We start from the raw sequence: 6,753 nt of genomic DNA on the forward strand, positions 1-6,753 counted from the left end.
CTGTAAGTATATTCACCACTCAAACTTGTGGAAAAGGGCCACAACCTTCAAAAACACAAAATAAAACATGGAAAAAAATCCAAAAAAGAAGTAGGTCGGTTGAAACTTTTAACTAACGGAAAAGTGCTAATGAAAACCAAGCACAAGCTGGTGTATGGAAGGACTAGGAGCCTTAAATCCTCACCACCAACAACAAAATCCAAAATACACAGTCACTAGGCCAAAATTTAAGTTCACATCACCCATCTTCAACAAAATCCCACCACAAACAGCCCCAATCCCTAAATATCACTGTTGTTTGGTTATCTACATTCTCCCCCATTTTACCATGTTGTCCCTAGACTGAAATGGGTAGACTGGCAGATTCCTTTTGATGACTATTGCAGCTCCTTGTTGTGCAAATACGTTCTGTTTAAATTAACTGAGTTTTTAATTCTTGAAACACAGACAACTTCAGCCTGAAAAGTTACTTGCAGCAATAGAAGAACCTTCTCAGAGGGTAAAAATGCCCACGGCTGAAAGAGCAAAGGGTTGGGTTTTGCACAGAGCAATGCTCTCTTTACAGTTCGTTGCTTGAATTTCAAGGTAACTGGCTCTACTTTGGACAGAAAATGCAAAACACGCCCATGGTGGTCTACCTAGAACAGACCTCCACGTTTGCACCCAAAAACCATCCCGTCCCATCACTGCAGGGTGCTGTTACTTATGAAGACAAACAATGGCAGGCTCCAGGCTGTAGGCCTGCGTTACTACAAGCATTTGCAAGGGACCATGGCTTCAACAGCACTTGCCAACCTGAAGCGGTTTGTCCAAAAAAAACCAACCAAACCCACAGGCCTGCCGCTGGGCAAATACTAGGCAGGATCCCTGCCAGGCAGTGTTATGACTTACCTGCAATGTTTGAAAACATTTATGACACTCACTATATAAACATGCTCTAAGATGTATGCTCAGGGTAAGAAATCAGAGTACTGGAACAAGTGTGATACTGACTTGACAGGATCCATTTCTGTTTATCTGAAAATAAACTATAGTACCTGAAGAAGCACTACTGTAAGTCTGTCCCACAGTCGGTACCACTGTAAATACAGGACAGTGTCAGAGACAAGGACTGCTCTGGGCTATTCATCACAAGAAACTCCGCAGGCGATTCACACCATACTAGGTAACAACCACTGTCTTTTGGAGTAGTTGTTCAAACACAACACGCACATACCCAGACAAAGGGGTATCTTCCTCCAAGGACTCCAGCTCATGAAAGATTTTTTGGGGAGAAAGGGAACAGGAGACATGCTTTTCACTCCTTACAGTTGAGAAATATTCCTTCATCCTGACACTCAAACTGTAAGTAGTCTTAAGTAACAGCACAAAAATTAAACAAACTTAACTCTGCACATACACTGGAAAATTACACCTGATCTGAGTGAAGAATAACATCAGTGCAAACAATTAACTGTATTTTTCCCATATGGAGAACAAAGGACCTTAAAATCTCCATAAGCAAAACACAGCAAACAGTACAGAACTGCGTATCTTAACTTCCCCACCTAGCAGAAAAAGACAGAAACAAGATTATTTTGATGTTAAAATTATTGTAGATACCATCCTTGGGAGTTTAAATAACTACGTGAGCTTTCACATTAAAAAAAACTCTACACCTGTACGTAAAATTCAGAGGTTATGCTTAATGCACACATATAAGTCTTTCCCCTTCTGTTTTCCTCATACGATTAGGGCCAAAGGATTTACATGCTTGCTAGGTATGCTGCAGAGTTATATATTCTCCAGAAGCGAGCACAAAATATAATGAAATGAAGCAACCTGAAAAATGGAAGGGGAAAAAAAAAAAAAAAAAGTTTAACCTCGCTGAGAACAAGGCTCGCCAGTTCCTTAGATACCAATACCACCTGCAGTTAAGTTAAATTAATTTTACTTTGTGTAACATCCTAGTAAACAACAGATTACACGTATGACACATTTGTTTTAAGTGCCAATCCATGGGGTGTCTTTAATTTATTCTATTTCAGCTTTGCAGTCCTCCACCTCCTCATGAAAAGCCAATTTGCAAACCTTTAAGACATGCAAGAGTAAATATCCATTTCCACTTAGTATTTTTGACTAACAATAGCTTACATTCGGAACAAGCATATTTTTTATTCATAAACTTTTTATTTCCATGGCTACATGACTCTTCATCATTAAGTATCTTTCAATACAAACAAGAGAAACAACATATTCTAGGTCCTTTTAAATAACTCCTGAACTTTTTTTTTTTCACGTAGCAAGTTCTGGCATCAGCACATACCTTTGCAAGATGTCAAAACACTGCTATTCTACCCAGAACACTAGTATTTTAAAGCAACTCATTTTCATCATATCTAAACAAAGAATTACAGAATCGTTCAGGCTGGAAGGGACCTCAGGAGGTTTACAGTCCACCCTCTGCTCAAAGCAGGGTCAACATCAAATTCAGACCACGCTGCTCAGGGCTTTGTACAGCTGGCTCTTGAAAACCTCCAAGGTTGGTGGATCCAAGCCTTTCCAGGCTCCTGCTTCAATGCCTGACCAACTTCAGTGAGGATTTTTTCTTCCCCTCTGCCATGATGTCAGAACCTGCTCTTGCAATTTAAAACCCACTGTCTCATCCTCCTGCTACACACCTCCATAAAGAGCCTGGCTCTTGGCTTCTTGGCAACCTCAGCTTGGATGTCGGAACGCTGCTGTTAGTTCCTACCTTAAGGCCTGGCATTCTGCATCAAATACTCTAAGTAAACTGACTGTTACATTTTTAAACATGTTCTCATCAGTGTCTGGATGCTATTTAGATGATTACACAGTTAATTTTCATTATGGTTCCTGAAAAAAAAATACCAGCTCATCTGTGCTGGACAAAGGCAGTTTTTAATAAACTGGCCATCCTTCCCTAAACAGTTTTCGAATCCACAGCAAAACGAGACTACAGGTGACAAGAAATACACAAGGAGAAAAAATTCTCAATGCAATGATCTAATCAATACAATAAGCAACAATCTTTGATGGTATCAGTGATACAAATAGCATCGAGATAAAGATTAAACATGAACCAATCCCTTCCATCAAAGTTTACTTCACTTCCTCGGGTAAGGTTGGTTAAGACAGACTTAACACGGCATTTCAACAGGACCACTAGAGTCCACGGAAGGAGAAGTCAGAGCTCTCAAATACTCACAGGTCCACAAGAATGTCCTCATCCAACAAAGAGCAGAAACAATCTCACAGCTGCACAAGTCCAATATCCAACACAGTGTTTCCAAACCCTACTGCTCTGAGGCTACACATGAGCCTTTGGAGGGTGCTCTCCAACTCGACAGAAATGTACTGTGCTATAATCAGGCTGGTCACTAAATGATCAACTTGTGGACTTCATAACCCTATTTCTACCATGCTTTAATTGATATAGTTACTTAACCCAAACAAATGTTTGTGATATTCTACTGGTGGCATTGGTGACAAATCTGGCATCACTCAGGTGCTCAGAGGAAGCAAATCTATCAGGGCAGGGCTGAATCCACACTTAACACTTACTGTGTACGATTTTAACAAAGTCAAACTAAAAGTCTGGTAGCAACCCTAACATCCAGCAAATTCTGCAGCAAGTGTAGGAGACAAACAGGAACTATTACACACAGATTTTCCTGTGCAAAAGCATAGCTAAGCTACTGACAGGAGTAGCTACCCCAACAGCAAGCCACACTGCATGAACATCCAAAATATAACCTCCACTGTCACCTACAGACTTTTAGATTAATACATAAGAGCATCAGATTTATTATGGACCTCTTCCTCAAAAGCAGGGGCAGACTAAATTCATCCGAGTTTGCAAACCACACTCTTGAACAGTCTTGGACTCTGTTTTCACATTAATAGCCTGTGATGTGAATACCTTGATTTCTTGTACACCCTGCAAACAGCAACTTTGACTTCACATTTCTCTCTCTGTGCTGACTAAACCAAAACAGGCTTTGCCTGGATGACTTTGGTCTTCATCCAGCCCAAGCACTTGTCAGAGCCCAGACCCAAGTCACCTCTAAGGGCAGTAGCAGAGACAGACATCGTAGCCTGCAAGGGTTGCAGCTGAACATCATGAAACCTCCAATAAATTCATACAGACTTCTGAAATTCAGACTACAAAAGCTAAAACAAAAATCTCAAGGTTGCCAGTATAAATAACTATTCAAACTATGAGACTGATTCAATATTAAAAAACAAAACAACAACAAAAAAAAAAGATTGAAAGAAGTGATCTTAAAAAGATCTAAAATTCACCTGTGACTCAGTAAGCAATACAGGCCTCAATCAAAAGTGACAGATCACTGGCAAAACCAGAAGAATAAAAATATGAAGCCTAACTGAGCTCATCACAAAGCTTTTGTAACTTCTCTTTTATGAATTATTGCTCATCTGACGAGAACCGGCAGCTTCAGCCATACTGTGCACATCATACAAAAAAACCCCAACTCCTAAGGGGATTCTGTCAAGCCCCGTGGGCAAAACAAGAAGATATGCCAACCACAGTGCCAAGATGAACACAGAAATGCACACTAGCTGAAAAATAATGCCCTTAATTTATTTAACTCGCTCCCATAGTACAACTATACATCCTGAGTTTTTGTCTTTATTGCAGTTGCCCACAATGATTTAAAGCCACCAAGCCCCCAAACAAATACACTGCTGCACTGCAAAGTGCTCGTCGCTTTTGTTGGTCCACTTGCTCAGCACTCAACACCCCTGCTTAAGGGTCACTTCAGTTTTAAAATAAAAATCCAGTCCTGTGCAAGCAGCAGATCTTTACCCTGCCTTAAGGAGTTCAGTACGTTTAGCTCTGAACAGGGAAATCTAAGCAGATTGTAACTTGGTATGCTACTGAAGTACAACTACATCTGAAAAAAACCCAAACCAGGTATTTGATATCAGCTGGAAAGGGTGAGAAGCATCTTCTGGTGTTTGCAGCAATAGGCAGCTGGGAGAAGTGGGAGTACAAGCTCTGCAACTGCTGAGGAGTTACCCCCACACACCCTCTTTTTAAATACCACTCATCAAGACGAGGCGAGGTCTGGTTGCACCCACAGCCAGCGCTGCCAGGGCCAGCATATAATGCACAACGCTGATGGAAGCGACGGCCACATCAGGGAAGCTGCACGTTCATTATCATTGTGATGAGAGAATTATTTAGGTGACTTGGTTAGGTATAGGCTAATGACACACATCCTGAAGGTGTGCATTCTCAGTGCTTTTTGCTTATGAAATGTCCAAGAGTTCATTGTTTGACTGGGAGCCCCAAGAAACAGTCAACAAAGACAGGAAATTATGCTGCTTTTCTGAGCAGTGAAAAAATGACTATGTTGACTTGCCACATAGCTACATATGTAAGTTTTCTATCTATACAAAGCACCCCTTAATTTCAGTGTACTCAAAATTATCTAAACTAGCAATCAAAGTTGGTATCATATTTTTTGTGGAGGACTGAAGTGTTTGCCAGTACCAAACCATACTCAGAAAGCTCTCTGATCCCACTGCTTGAGAAACTTTAAAACACAAGTCTGCCTGACTAAATTACACCTGCTCACTGTACGCAACTACTATTATGTATTTCGGCAGTAACTATTCTCAGGCCAATTTAAACTTCTTGCCAACATGCTTAAGATACAGCCAGCAAGTCACTTTTGGGGCAAGCATAATTTTTCATGACTGATGACATCCTATTCCAATATTCTGCATGTAAAGGCTTTTCCTCAAATGTTACACAACCGTTCACTCTCTTTATGTAAGTCATATGCTTCATTAGACAAAAGATATCTGATAAGGTTTGGTGTACTTCTAAAGAATTTAAAAGTCTATTTAGACAAGCAGCACCTGATTTGCAGTATCCCTGTAACACAGCTGACCAACACGGCCATTGGTTAAACCAACTACTAACTCATGGCAATGTTTTTCCCGTCCCCACCTGACTGACCTAAACCAGCGACTTTCCGGAGCTCTCCATGAGTTCCGACATACTCCTTAGAGCCAAAACAAGAGCGTCTATAAATGACTTCGACGTTTAGAGGTCAAACCAGCATATTCACCTGACATTTTTTGCATCTGAGTTATAAACATACTTTGCACCACTTATTCATTTGATAATGAGCCTATGAGTCACATAGGGCCTGCTCAGTCCACATCCTGCTTAACTCCTCACCTTTCTCTTCAATGCAAATTAGTATTAAAAGGCAGCATGTTCATGAACCTTAGCCTACACATGAACAGGATTCCCCTCTAACACCCACGTCCCAGCACTACTGGTTGGACAGACAGGCCCACGATGGGCTTATCTAACAGCTCCTCTCCCGCTCACACAGTGACAGTGGTGAACCGGAGAGTTGGCAGTTTATGTCAACGGATGACTAATCCACCCATTAACGTTTTACGGACACACGGGGCTGGTTTGAAACTTTATTTAGAAAACAAATATTTATCAGGTTCAGGTGGCAGATCTGCTGCCATAGCAAACCGAGCAAGTAGCCTCCGTTTTAGTCTCTGATTTTTAACAAAAAGCCTCAGAAAATTCCGTGCCCTTTGAAGAACCGGCTACCATGGGCGGCCGCCAGTACCTCACGCCAGCACCCACCGCTGCGGAGCTGCCGTGCATTACCGCCGACCCCGAGCCCCCCGCGGAGCCCCGAGCGCTCCGCCGGCGCTCGGGCAGCGGGGCAGCCTGAGGACGCGGGCCCCGGG

General features: G+C 41.8%; 1 protein-coding gene across 19 annotated transcripts in view; it reads right to left on the bottom strand.

Annotated features, from left to right (window-relative positions):
- LRRFIP1 (LRR binding FLII interacting protein 1) overlaps positions 1 to 6,753 on the bottom strand; it is a 99,763-nt gene that overhangs the window by 65,486 nt on the left and 27,524 nt on the right. The window lies entirely within an intron of this gene.

Source organism: Athene cunicularia (genome assembly GCF_003259725.1).
Source record: "Athene cunicularia isolate RWA chromosome 7 unlocalized genomic scaffold, athCun1 chr7_part1, whole genome shotgun sequence".
In the NCBI taxonomy this organism is placed as follows: domain Eukaryota; kingdom Metazoa; phylum Chordata; class Aves; order Strigiformes; family Strigidae; genus Athene; species Athene cunicularia.